This window comes from Oncorhynchus keta, chromosome 27 (assembly GCF_023373465.1).
Source record: "Oncorhynchus keta strain PuntledgeMale-10-30-2019 chromosome 27, Oket_V2, whole genome shotgun sequence".
NCBI lineage: Eukaryota > Metazoa > Chordata > Actinopteri > Salmoniformes > Salmonidae > Oncorhynchus > Oncorhynchus keta.
The window spans coordinates 4,842,897-4,857,896 of NC_068447.1; the positions used below are offsets into that span (position 1 = coordinate 4,842,897).

At 41.9% G+C, this 15,000-nt stretch overlaps 1 pseudogene; it reads left to right on the forward strand.

The window, feature by feature from the left end:
- The window catches only part of LOC127912367 (XK-related protein 7-like), a 126,782-nt pseudogene that overhangs the window by 110,715 nt on the left and 1,067 nt on the right, over nucleotides 1-15,000 (forward strand).

Sequence of the window (15,000 nt, forward strand, 5' to 3'; positions counted from 1 at the left end):
TACAGAGGGCAATACGTACGGCCCAGTACATCGACCCACCAGCTGTTGGCAAGGCGCTACAGAGGGCAGTACGTACGGCCCAGTACATCGACCCACCAACTGTTGGCAAGGCGCTACAGAGGGCAGTACGTACGGCCCAGTACATCGACCCACCAACTGTTGGCAAGGCGCTACAGAGGGCAGTACGTACGGCCCAGTACATCGACCCACCAATGCACCAATTCCAAATCCAAGTGCCATTTTGTAAACTCCGGGAGTTTACATTTGTCGGATGACATAAAAATACTGCTCTTTTTACACATCAGTGGTAGGTTTGCCGTGAAAATGAGCAGAAAATAAACCCATTACCTCGTGTCAAATATGCTGGTGGATCTTTGATGTTATGTGGCTATATTTTGCTTCCACAGATCCAGGACATTTTAGCAAAAAACCTGCTTGCCTCTGCCAGTTGGATGAAACTTGGCAGCAAGTGTATCTTCCAATAAGATAATAACCCCAAGCACACAACAAAGTCCACAAATATATTTTTTTTTTTTTTTTGGGGGAGGCCACAAAATCAACATTTTGCAATGGTTATCTCAGTCTCCGGACTTGAACCCCATTGAAAGCCTGTGGTTTGAATTGAAGAGGGCGGTTCCCATGAGAGCAGATGAATGATGTCAAGCATCCCATCTCATCTCTGTCTGGAGGTCAAAGATCTCTTCCAATGTGTTCTCCAACTCATAAAACAAAAATGCCCAGTGCCATTATCCTCACAAGGTATTGAGGCATTGAAAGGTGTTGAAAACAAGTGCGTCAACAATCTTTTTGAGAAGAAAATTATTACTTGTAAAACAAAAAATCTCTTTATCTGAGAGGTAATTGGGATAGTATAAAACAATATAATGTACCAATTTTGTTTGTATACACTGCATCTCAGTGCAGGTGCCGTCACTACAGTCCCTGGTTCGAATCCAGACTGTATCACATCCGGCTGTGATTGGGAGTCCCATAGGGCGGCACACAATTGGCCCAGCTGTAACATCGTTCTTCGTTTGTAGAAAGAGAGTCGGACCGAAATGCAGCGTAGTGGTTACTCATGTCTTTAATGAAGAAAGTGACACATGAAATAACTATACAAATACAAAAACAACAAACTGAATGTGAAACCGAATTACAGCCTATCTGGTGAAACTACACAGAGACAGGAACAATCACCCACGAAATACACAGTGAAACCCAGGCTACCTAAATACGGTTCCCCATCAGAGACAACAAGAATCACCTGACTCTAATTGAGAACCGCCTCAGGCAGCCAAGCCTATACTAGACACACCCCTAATCAACCACAATCCCAATGCCTACAAATACCCCAATACGACAATACAATAACCCCATGTCACACCCTGGCCTGAACAAATAATTAAAGAAAACACAAAATACTAAGACCAAGGCGTGACACCAGCGTTGTCTGGGAGTAGGCCGTCATTGTAAATAAGAGTTTGTTCTTAACTGACTTGCCTCGTTAAATAAAGTTTTTTTAAACACACATTCTTTTAATTATTTCTTATTTTTTTCTCATCTTTATCCTGTTAAGAATTTAGGTGCATATTCATCCTCCTTTCCTGTCCTGTCATCCCTCGTTGTCCCCAGGTCTCTCTGCTTCAGCCTCCTTGGTCTCTCTGGCCTGGATGATAGCGTCCTACCAGAAGACTCTGAGGGACTCCAGAGATGACAAGCTCCCGATGTCCTACAAGGCTGTGATTGTCCAGATGCTGTGGCACCTCTTCACCATCGGGGCCAGGACCATCGCCTTCGCCCTGTTCGCCTCAGTGTTCCAGGTAAAGATGGGCACACAAACATCACACACACACAGTGAGGAAGGCTCACATTGTACACCCAATCAAGGGCTTTTAGGTGCAGAAAATATACAATAAAACTAAAATGAAGATAGATAATCATGAGTTTAAACCTGAAGGTCAGGCTGGGAGAAAAAAAAACGTTCCATGTAGTCATGGCTCTATGTAGTACTGTGGAATAGAGTTCCATGTAGTCATGGCTCTATGTAGTACTTTGGAATAGAGTTCCATGTAGTCATGGCTCTATGTAGTACTGTGGAATAGAGTTCCATGTAGTCATGGCTCTATGTAGTACTGTGGAATAGAGCTCCATGTAGTCATGGCTCTATGTAGTACTTTGGAATAGAGTGGCTCTATGTAGTGCTGTGGAATAGAGTTCCATGTAGTCATGACTCTATGTAGTACTGTGGAATAGAGTTCCATGTAGTCATGGCTCTACATAGTACTGTGGAATAGAGTTCCATGTAGTCATGGCTCTATGTAGTACTGTGGAATAGAGTTCCATGTAGTCATGGCTCTATGTAGTACTGTGGAATAGAGTTCCATGTAGTCATGGCTCTATGTAGTACTGTGGAATAGAGTTCCATGTAGTCATGGCTCTGTGTAGTACTGTGGAATAGAGCTCCATGTAGTCATGGATCTATGTAGTACTTTGGAATAGAGTGGCTCTATGTAGTACTGTGGAATAGAGTTCCATGTAGTCATGGCTCTATGTAGTACTGTGGAATAGAGTTCCATGTAGTCATGGCTCTATGTAGTACTGTGGAATAGAGTTCCATGTAGTCATGGCTCTATGTAGTACTGTGGAATAGAGTTCCATGTAGTCATGGCTCTATATAGTACTGTGGAATAGAGTTCCATATAGTCATGGCTCTATGTAGTACTGTGGAATAGAGTTCCATGTAGTCATTGCTATATGTAGGACTGTGGAATAGAGTTCCATGTAGTCATGGCTCTATGTAGTACTGTGGAATAGAGTTCCATGTAGTCATGACTCTATGTAGTACTGTGGAATAGAGTTCCATGTAGTCATGGCTCTATGTAGTACTTTGGAATAGAGTGGCTCTATGTAGTACTGTGGAATAGAGTTCCATGCAGTCATGGCTCTACGTAGTACTGTGGAATAGAGTTCCATGCAGTCATGGCTCTACGTAGTACTGTGGAATAGAGTTCCATGTAGTCATGGCTCTACGTAGTACTGTGGAATAGAGCTCCATGTAGTCATGGCTCTACATAGTACTGTGGAATAGAGTTCCATGTAGTCATGGCTCTATGTAGTACTGTGGAATAGAGTTCCATGTAGTCATGGCTCTATGTAGTACTGTGGAATAGAGCTCCATGTAGTCATGGCTCTATGTAGTACTTTGGAATAGAGTGGCTCTATGTAGTACTGTGGAATAGAGTTCCATGTCGTCATGGCTCTATGTAGTACTGTGGAATAGAGTTCCATGTAGTCATGTCTCTATGTAGTACTGTGGAATAGAGTTCCATGTAGTCATGTCTCTATGTAGTACTGTGGAATAGAGTTCCATGTAGTCATGTCTCTATGTAGTACTGTGGAATAGAGTTCCATGTAGTCATGGCTCTATGTAGTACTTTGGAATAGAGTGGCTCTATGTAGTACTGTGGAATAGAGTTCCATGTAGTCATGGCTCTACGTAGTACTGTGGAATAGAGCTCCATGTAGTCATGGCTCTACATAGTACTGTGGAATAGAGTTCCATGTAGTCATGGCTCTATGTAGTACTGTGGAATAGAGTTCCATGTAGTCATGGCTCTATGTAGTACTGTGGAATAGAGCTCCATGTAGTCATGGCTCTATGTAGTACTTTGGAATAGAGTGGCTCTATGTAGTACTGTGGAATAGAGTTCCATGTCGTCATGGCTCTATGTAGTACTGTGGAATAGAGTTCCATGTAGTCATGTATCTATGTAGTACTGTGGAATAGAGTTCCATGTAGTCATGTCTCTATGTAGTACTGTGGAATAGAGTTCCATGTAGTCATGACTCTATGTAGTACTGTGGAATAGAGTTCCATGTAGTCATGGCTCTATGTAGTACTGTGGAATAGAGTTCCATGTAGTCATGGCTCTATGTAGTACTGTGGAATAGAGTTCAATGTAGTCATGACTCTATGTAGTACTGTGGAATAGAGTTCCATGTAGTCATGTCTCTATGTAGTACTGTGGAATAGAGTTCCATGTAGTCATGTCTCTATGTAGTACTGTGGAATAGAGTTCCATGTAGTCATGGCTCTATGTAGTACTTTGGAATAGAGTGGCTCTATGTAGTACTGTGGAATAGAGTTCCATGTAGTCATGACTCTATGTAGTACTGTGGAATAGAGTTCCATGTAGTCATGTCTCTATGTAGTACTGTGGAATAGAGTTCCATGTAGTCATGTCTCTATGTAGTACTGTGGAATAGAGTTTTCCATGTAGTCATGTCTCTATGTAGTACTATGGAATAGAGTTCCATGTAGTCATGGCTCTATGTAGTACTTTGGAATAGAGTGGCTCTATGTAGTACTGTGGAATAGAGTTCCATGTCGTCATGGCTCTATGTAGTACTGTGGAATAGAGTTCCATGTAGTCATGGCTCTATGTAGTACTGTGGAATAGAGTTCCATGTAGTCATGTCTCTATGTAGTTCTGTGGAATAGAGTTCCATGTAGTCATGGCTCTATGTAGTACTGTGGAATAGAGTTCCATGTAGTCATGGCTCTATATAGTACTGTGGAATAGAGTTCCATATAGTCATGGCTCTATGTAGTACTGTGGAATAGAGTTCCATGTAGTCATTGCTATATGTAGGACTGTGGAATAGAGTTCCATGTAGTCATGGCTCTATGTAGTACTGTGGAATAGAGTTCCATGTAGTCATGACTCTATGTAGTACTGTGGAATAGAGTTCCATGTATTCATGGCTCTATGTAGTACTTTGGAATAGAGTGGCTCTATGTAGTACTGTGGAATAGAGTTCCATGTAGTCATGGCTCTACGTAGTACTGTGGAATAGAGTTCCATGTAGTCATGGCTCTACGTAGTACTGTGGAATAGAGCTCCATGTAGTCATGGCTCTACATAGTACTGTGGAATAGAGTTCCATGTAGTCATGGCTCTATGTAGTACTGTGGAATAGAGTTCCATGTAGTCATGGCTCTATGTAGTACTGTGGAATAGAGCTCCATGTAGTCATGGCTCTATGTAGTACTTTGGAATAGAGTGGCTCTATGTAGTACTGTGGAATAGAGTTCCATGTCGTCATGGCTCTATGTAGTACTGTGGAATAGAGTTCCATGTAGTCATGTCTCTATGTAGTACTGTGGAATAGAGTTCCATGTAGTCATGTCTCTATGTAGTACTGTGGAATAGAGTTCCATGTAGTCATGTCTCTATGTAGTACTGTGGAATAGAGTTCCATGTAGTCATGGCTCTATGTAGTACTTTGGAATAGAGTGGCTCTATGTAGTACTGTGGAATAGAGTTCCATGTAGTCATGGCTCTACGTAGTACTGTGGAATAGAGTTCCATGTAGTCATGGCTCTACGTAGTACTGTGGAATAGAGCTCCATGTAGTCATGGCTCTACATAGTACTGTGGAATAGAGTTCCATGTAGTCATGGCTCTATGTAGTACTGTGGAATAGAGTTCCATGTAGTCATGGCTCTATGTAGTACTGTGGAATAGAGCTCCATGTAGTCATGGCTCTATGTAGTACTTTGGAATAGAGTGGCTCTATGTAGTACTGTGGAATAGAGTTCCATGTCGTCATGGCTCTATGTAGTACTGTGGAATAGAGTTCCATGTAGTCATGTATCTATGTAGTACTGTGGAATAGAGTTCCATGTAGTCATGTCTCTATGTAGTACTGTGGAATAGAGTTCCATGTAGTCATGACTCTATGTAGTACTGTGGAATAGAGTTCCATGTAGTCATGGCTCTATGTAGTACTGTGGAATAGAGTTCCATGTAGTCATGGCTCTATGTAGTACTGTGGAATAGAGTTCAATGTAGTCATGACTCTATGTAGTACTGTGGAATAGAGTTCCATGTAGTCATGTCTCTATGTAGTACTGTGGAATAGAGTTCCATGTAGTCATGTCTCTATGTAGTACTGTGGAATAGAGTTCCATGTAGTCATGGCTCTATGTAGTACTTTGGAATAGAGTGGCTCTATGTAGTACTGTGGAATAGAGTTCCATGTAGTCATGACTCTATGTAGTACTGTGGAATAGAGTTCCATGTAGTCATGTCTCTATGTAGTACTGTGGAATAGAGTTCCATGTAGTCATGTCTCTATGTAGTACTGTGGAATAGAGTTTTCCATGTAGTCATGTCTCTATGTAGTACTGTGGAATAGAGTTCCATGTAGTCATGGCTCTATGTAGTACTTTGGAATAGAGTGGCTCTATGTAGTACTGTGGAATAGAGTTCCATGTAGTCATGACTCTATGTAGTACTGTGGAATAGAGTTCCATGTAGTCATGTCTCTATGTAGTACTGTGGAATAGAGTTCCATGTAGTCATGGCTCTATGTAGTACTGTGGAATAGAGTTCCATGTAGTCATGACTCTATGTAGTACTGTGGAATAGAGTTCCATGTAGTCATGACTCTATGTAGTACTGTGGAATAGAGTTCCATGTAGTCATGACTCTATGTAGTACTGTGGAATAGAGTTCCATGTAGTCATGGCTCTACGTAGTACTGTGGAATAGAGCTCCATGTAGTCATGGCTCTATGTAGTACTTTGGAATAGAGTGGCTCTATGTAGTACTGTGGAATAGAGTTCCATGTCGTCATGGCTCTATGTAGTACTGTGGAATAGAGTTCCATGTAGTCATGTATCTATGTAGTACTGTGGAATAGAGTTCCATGTAGTCATGTCTCTATGTAGTACTGTGGAATAGAGTTCCATGTAGTCATGACTATATGTAGTACTGTGGAATAGAGTTCCATGTAGTCATGTCTCTATGTAGTACTGTGGAATAGAGTTTTCCATGTAGTCATGTCTCTATGTAGTACTGTGGAATAGAGTTCCATGTAGTCATGGCTCTATGTAGTACTTTGGAATAGAGTGGCTCTATGTAGTACTGTGGAATAGAGTTCCATGTAGTCATGGCTCTATGTAGTACTGTGGAATAGAGTTCCATGTAGTCATGGCTCTATGTAGTACTGTGGAATAGAGTTCAATGTAGTCATGACTCTATGTAGTACTGTGGAATAGAGTTCCATGTAGTCATGTCTCTATGTAGTACTGTGGAATAGAGTTCCATGTAGTCATGTCTCGATGTAGTACTGTGGAATAGAGTTCCATGTAGTCATGGCTCTATGTAGTACTTTGGAATAGAGTGGCTCTATGTAGTACTGTGGAATAGAGTTCCATGTAGTCATGACTCTATGTAGTACTGTGGAATAGAGTTCCATGTAGTCATGTCTCTATGTAGTACTGTGGAATAGATTTCCATGTAGTCATGTCTCTATGTAGTACTGTGGAATAGAGTTTTCCATGTAGTCATGTCTCTATGTAGTACTGTGGAATAGAGTTCCATGTAGTCATGGCTCTATGTAGTACTTTGGAATAGAGTGGCTCTATGTAGTACTGTGGAATAGAGTTCCATGTAGTCATGTCTCTATGTAGTTCTGTGGAATAGAGTTCCATGTAGTCATGGCTCTATGTAGTACTGTGGAATAGAGTTCCATGTAGTCATGGCTCTATATAGTACTGTGGAATAGAGTTCCATATAGTCATGGCTCTATGTAGTACTGTGGAATAGAGTTCCATGTAGTCATTGCTATATGTAGTACTGTGGAATAGAGTTCCATGTATTCATGGCTCTATGTAGTACTTTGGAATAGAGTGGCTCTATGTAGTACTGTGGAATAGAGTTCCATGTAGTCATGGCTCTACGTAGTACTGTGGAATAGAGTTCCATGTAGTCATGGCTCTACGTAGTACTGTGGAATAGAGCTCCATGTAGTCATGGCTCTACATAGTACTGTGGAATAGAGTTCCATGTAGTCATGGCTCTATGTAGTACTGTGGAATAGAGTTCCATGTAGTCATGGCTCTATGTAGTACTGTGGAATAGAGCTCCATGTAGTCATGGCTCTATGTAGTACTTTTGGAATAGAGTGGCTCTATGTAGTACTGTGGAATAGAGTTCCATGTCGTCATGGCTCTATGTAGTACTGTGGAATAGAGTTCCATGTAGTCATGTATCTATGTAGTACTGTGGAATAGAGTTCCATGTAGTCATGTCTCTATGTAGTACTGTGGAATAGAGTTCCATGTAGTCATGACTCTATGTAGTACTGTGGAATAGAGTTCCATGTAGTCATGGCTCTATGTAGTACTGTGGAATAGAGTTCCATGTAGTCATGGCTCTATGTAGTACTGTGGAATAGAGTTCAATGTAGTCATGACTCTATGTAGTACTGTGGAATAGAGTTCCATGTAGTCATGTCTCTATGTAGTACTGTGGAATAGAGTTCCATGTAGTCATGTCTCTATGTAGTACTGTGGAATAGAGTTCCATGTAGTCATGGCTCTATGTAGTACTTTGGAATAGAGTGGCTCTATGTAGTACTGTGGAATAGAGTTCCATGTAGTCATGACTCTATGTAGTACTGTGGAATAGAGTTCCATGTAGTCATGTCTCTATGTAGTACTGTGGAATAGAGTTCCATGTAGTCATGTCTCTATGTAGTACTGTGGAATAGAGTTTTCCATGTAGTCATGTCTCTATGTAGTACTGTGGAATAGAGTTCCATGTAGTCATGGCTCTATGTAGTACTTTGGAATAGAGTGGCTCTATGTAGTACTGTGGAATAGAGTTCCATGTAGTCATGACTCTATGTAGTACTGTGGAATAGAGTTCCATGTAGTCATGGCTCTATGTAGTACTGTGGAATAGAGTTCCATGTAGTCATGACTCTATGTAGTACTGTGGAATAGAGTTCCATGTAGTCATGGCTCTATGTAGTACTGTGGAATAGAGTTCCATGTAGTCATGACTCTATGTAGTACTGTGGAATAGAGTTCCATGTAGTCATGACTCTATGTAGTACTGTGGAATAGAGTTCCATGTAGTCATGACTCTATGTAGTACTGTGGAATAGAGTTCCATGTAGTCATGACTCTATGTAGTACTGTGCGCCTCCAATAGTCTGTTCTGGACTTGGGGATTTTGAAGAGACCTCTGGTGGCTTTTTATAAATAAAAAAATGAGAGACAGAGACAAAGAGCGACAGAGAGAAAAGAGAGACAGAGACAGAGACAGAGAGAAAAGAGAAATATAGAGACAGAGACAAAGAGAGACAGAGACAGAGAGAAAAGAGAGACAGAGACAGAGAGAAAAGAGAAATAGAGAAAGAAACAGAGAGAAAGAGAGAAAGACAGAGAAATGGTTAGGTTTAGTCATGATGAAGATACTGGGAGTAACAGAGAAAAACTCATTAGGAAAAGCCTAACCCACTGTTGCTCTACTACACAGCTCACTCTGGTGGCATGTCTTGTGGGATTTTATTTTACGGGCTGAGCTGTGTGCCTGTGGTGCATTCAACAGGTCAATACATCTCACAAATACAAGGAGTGATGAAGTCAATCTCTCCGTCACTTTGAACCAGGAGAGTTTGACATGCATAATATTCATGTTATCTCTCTGTGTACATCCAAGAGCCAGCTGTGCTGCCCTGTTCTGAGACAATTGCAATTTTCCCTCTTGTGGCACCTGATGACATGACTGAACAGTAGTCCAGGTGTGATAAAACCAGGGCCTGTAGGACCTGCCTTGTTGATAGTGTTGTTAGGAAGGTAGAAACCAGGGCCTGTAGGACCTGCCTTGTTGATAGTGTTGTTAGGAAGGTAGAAACCAGGGCCTGTAGGACCTGCCTTGTTGATAGTGTTGTTAGGAAGGTAGAAACTAGGGCCTGCAGGACCTGCCTTGTTGATAGTGTTATTAGGAAGGTAGAAACTAGGGCCTGTAGGACCTGCCTTGTTGATAGTGTTGTTAAGAAGGTAGAAACTAGGGCCTGTAGGACCTGCCTTGTTGATAGTGTTGTTAAGAAGGTAGAGTACCACTTTATTATGGACAGACTTCTCCCCATCCTAGCTACTATTGTATCAATATATTTTGACCATGACAGTTTACAATCCAGGGTTACTCCAAGCAGTTTAATCTCCTCAATTTGCTCAATTTCTACAATATTCATTACAAGCTTTAGTTGAGGGTTTAGTGAATGATTTGTCCCAAATACAATGCTTTTAGTTTTTGAAATATTCAGGACTAACGTATTTATTGACACCCATTCTGAAACTAACTGCAGCTCTTTGTTGAGTGTTGCAGTCATTTCAGTCACTGTAGTAGCTGACGTGTATAGTGTTGAGTCATCCGCATACATAGACACACTGGCTTTACTCAGTGGCATGTTAGTAAAGATTGAAAAAAGTAAGGGTCCTAGACAGCTGCCCTGGGGAATTCCTGATTCTACCTGGATTATGTTGGAGGGGCTTCCATTAAAGAACACCCTCCGTGTTCTGTTAGACAGGTAACTCTTTATCCACATTACAGCAGGGGTGTAAAGCCATAACACATACGTTTTTTCCAGCAACAGACTATGATCAATAATGTCAAAAGCTGCACTGAAGTCTAACAAAACAGCCCCTCAATCTTTTTTATCATCAATTTCTCTCAGTCAATCATCAGTCATTTGTGTAAGTGCTGTGCTTGTTGAATGTCCTTCTCTGTAAGCATTCTGAAAGTCTGTTGTCAATTTGTTTACTGTAAAATAGCATTGTATCTGGTCAAACACCATTTAAAAAATAAGTTTACTAAGGGCTGGTAACAGGCTGATTGGTCGGCTATTTGAGCCAAATAAAGGGGGCTTTACTATTCTTAGGTAGTGGAGTGACTTTAGCTTCCTCCAGGCCTGAGGGCAAAACACTTTCTAGTAAATTGAAGATATGGTAAATAGGAGTGGCAATATCATCCACTCCCCATCCTCTCCTCAGTAATTTTCCATCCAGATTGACCCCGGTGGCTTGCCATTGTTAATAGACAATAATACTTTTTTTTCACCTATTCCACACTCACTTTACGGAATTCAAAATTACAACGCTTTTCTTTCATAATTTGGTCCGATATACTTGGATGTGTAGTGTCAGTATTTGGTGCTGGCATGTCATGCCTAAGTTTGCTAATCTTGCCAATGAAATAAATCATTAGAGTAGTTGGCCAATATCAGTGGGCTTTGTGATAAATGATCTGATTCAAACGAATGATGGCATCCAGTCTGCCTTTTTTCCCAAAAAAGCTCCAATGCTTTTTACTCTCATTGTTTATGTCATTTATCTTTATTTTATTTTATAGTTTATTCAAATTTTTTATTCAGTTTAGTCACGTGATTTCTCAATATGCCGTACTTTTGCCAATTTTTTGTGCTGCCAGATCTATTTGCCAACCCTTGGCCTCATCCTGCTCAACCATACAATGTTTTAATTCCTCATCAATCCACGGGATTCAACAGTTTTTACAATCATTTTCTTAATGGATGCATTGTTATTAGTAACTGAAATTAACAATTTCATATTTCAATTTGCAGCGTCTGGTTGCTCCTCATTACACACCACAGACCAGCAGCGTCTGGTTGCTCCTCATTACACACCACAGACCAACAGCTCTGGTTGCTCCTCATTACACACCACAGACCAGCAGCGTCTGGTTGCTCCTCATTACACACCACAGACCAGCAGCGTCTGGTTGCTCCTCATTACACACCACAGACCAGCAGCGTCTGGTTGCTCCTCATTACACACCACAGACCAGCAGCGTCTGGTTGCTCCTCATTACACACCACAGACCAGCAGCGTCTCGTTGCTCCTCATTACACACCACAGACCAGCAGCGTCTGGTTGCTCCTCATTACACACCACAGACCAGCAGCGTCTGGCTGCTCCTCATTACACACCACAGACCAGCAGCGTCTGGTTGCTCTTCATTACACACCACAGACCAGCAGCTCTGGTTGCTCCTCATTACACACCACAGACCAGCAGTGTCTGGTTGCCCCTCATTACACACCACAGACCAGCAGCGTCTGGTTGCTCCTCATTACAAACCACAGACCAACAAATATTATTATATCAACAACATAGGAATCACAACAAAACCTATTGTATGACCTCTTATACACTATATTAGTCCCAGCGTGACCTCTTATACACTATATTAGGCCCAGCCTGACCTCTTATACACTATATTAGACCCAGCCTGACCTCTTATACACTATATTAGACCCAGCCTGACCTCTTATACACTATATTAGACCCAGCCTGACCTCTTATACACTATATTAGACCCAGCCTGACCTCTTATACACTATATTAGACCCAGCCTGACCTCTTATACACTATATTAGGCCCAGCCTGACCTCTTATACACTATATTAGGCCCAGCCTGACCTCTTATACACTATATTAGACCCAGCCTGACCACTTATACACTATATTAGGCCCAGCCTGACCTCTTATACACTATATTAGGCCCAGCCTGACCTCTTATACACTATATTAGACCCAGCCTGACCTGTTATACACTATATTAGACCCAGCCTGACCTCTTATACACTATATTAGACCCAGCCTGACCTCTTATACACTATATTAGTCCCAGCCTGACCTCTTATACACTATATTAGACCCAGCCTGACCTCTTATACACTATATTAGGCCCCGCCTGACCTCTTATACACTATATTAGGCCCAGCCTGACCTCTTATACACTATATTAGGCCCAGCCTGACCTTTTATACACTATATTAGGCCCAGCCTGACCTCTTATACACTATATTAGACCCAGCCTGACCTCTTATACACTATATTAGGCCCAGCCTGACCTCTTATACACTATATTAGGCCCAGCCTGACCTCTTATACACTATATTAGGCCCAGCCTGACCTCTTATACACTATATTAGACCTAGCCTGACCTCTTATACACTATATTAGGCCCAGCCTGACCTCTTATACACTATATTAGGCCCAGCCTGACCTCTTATACACTATATTAGGCCCAGCCTGACCTCTTATACACTATATTAGGCCCAGCCTGACCTCTTATACACTATATTAGACCCAGCCTGACCTCTTATACACTATATTAGGCCCAGCCTGACCTCTTATACACTATATTAGGCCCAGCCTGACCTCTTATACACTATATTAGACCCAGCCTGACCTCTTATACACTATATTAGGCCCAGCCTGACCTCTTATACACTATATTAGGCCCAGCCTGACCTCTTATACACTATATTAGACCCAGCCTGACCTCTTATACACTATATTAGGCCCAGCCTGACCTCTTATACACTATATTAGACCCAGCCTGACCTCTTATACACTATATTAGGCCCAGCCTGACCTCTTATACACTATATTAGGCCCAGCCTGACCTCTTATACACTATATTAGGCCCAGCCTGACCTCTTATACACTATATTAGGCCCCGCCTGACCTCTTATACACTATATTAGGCCCAGCCTGACCTCTTATACACTATATTAGGCCCAGCCTGACCTCTTATACACTATATTAGGCCCAGCCTGACCTCTTATACACTATATTAGACCCAGCCTGACCTCTTATACACTATATTAGGCCCAGCCTGACCTCTTATACACTATATTAGGCCCAGCCTGACCTCTTATACACTATATTAGACCCAGCCTGACCTCTTATACACTATATTAGGCCCAGCCTGACCTCTTATACACTATATTAGGCCCAGCCTGACCTCTTATACACTATATTAGACCCAGCCTGACCTCTTATACACTATATTAGGCCCAGCCTGACCTCTTATACACTATATTAGACCCAGCCTGACCTCTTATACACTATATTAGGCCCAGCCTGACCTCTTATACACTATATTAGGCCCAGCCTGACCTCTTATACACTATATTAGGCCCAGCCTGACCTCTTATACACTATATTAGACCCAGCCTGACCTCTTATACACTATATTAGGCCCAGCCTGACCTCTTATACACTATATTAGGCCCAGCCTTTGGGAACGTTGGTTTTCCTAGATATGGCTACTGTATTGTGATCACTACATTCTATGGATCTTTCAAGCACATTTCTGCAGCGTTAGTAAAGATGTGATCAAATACATGTTGATGGTTTAATTCCTGTGCTGTTTGTAACTACCCTGGTAGGTTGACTGATAACCTGAACCAGGTTGCAGGCACTGGTTACCGTTTGAAGCTTCTCTTGAGTGGGCAGCTTGATGAAAGCAAGTCGTTATTTAAAATCACCCAGAAAATATACCTCTCTATTAATATCACATACATTATCAAGCATTTCACACACATTATCCAGATACTGACTGTTAACACTTGGTGGTCTATAGCAGCGTCCCACCAGAATGGGCTTTAGGTGAAGCAGATGAACCTGTAGCCAGATTACTTCAGAGTTTCAGGGATAGTCAGAATATGAAGGTCATCTGTTACTAGCAAATTATTAATTTCATGAACCTTGTTTCTTAAGCTACATATATATATACTATATATATATGTATATACATATATACATATATTAATATGGCCTATATTATTTGTCTTGCTTTACGGGGGAAGCTTAGCAGAGGTAGACAAGATCAGGTAATTGTTATTCATTTGTATTATCTCTGTCCCTCTGCTCTCTGTCTCTCTGCTCTCTCTGCTCTCTCTGCTCTCTCTGCTCTCTGTCTCTCTGCTCTCTCTGCTCTCTGCTCTCTCTGCTCTCTCTGTCTCTCTTGTCTCTCTGCTCTCTGCTCTCTCTGCTCTCTCTGCTCTCTCTTGTCTCTCTGCTCTCCTTGCTCTCTCTTGTCTCTCTGCTCTCTCTGCTCTCTCTGCTCTTTCTGTCTCTCTGTCTCTCTGCTCTCTCTGCTCTCTGCTCTCTCTTGTCTCTCTTGTCTCTCTGCTCTCCTTGCTCTCTCTGTCTCTCTGCTCTCTCTGCCTTCTGCTCTTTCTGTCTCTCTGTCTCTCTGCTCTCTCTGCTCTCTCTTGTCTCTCTTGTCTCTCTGCTCTCCTTGCTCTCTCTTGTCTCTCTGCTCTCTCTGCTCTCTCTGTCTCTCTTGTCTCTCTACTCTCCTTGCTCTCTCTGGCCCTCTTGTT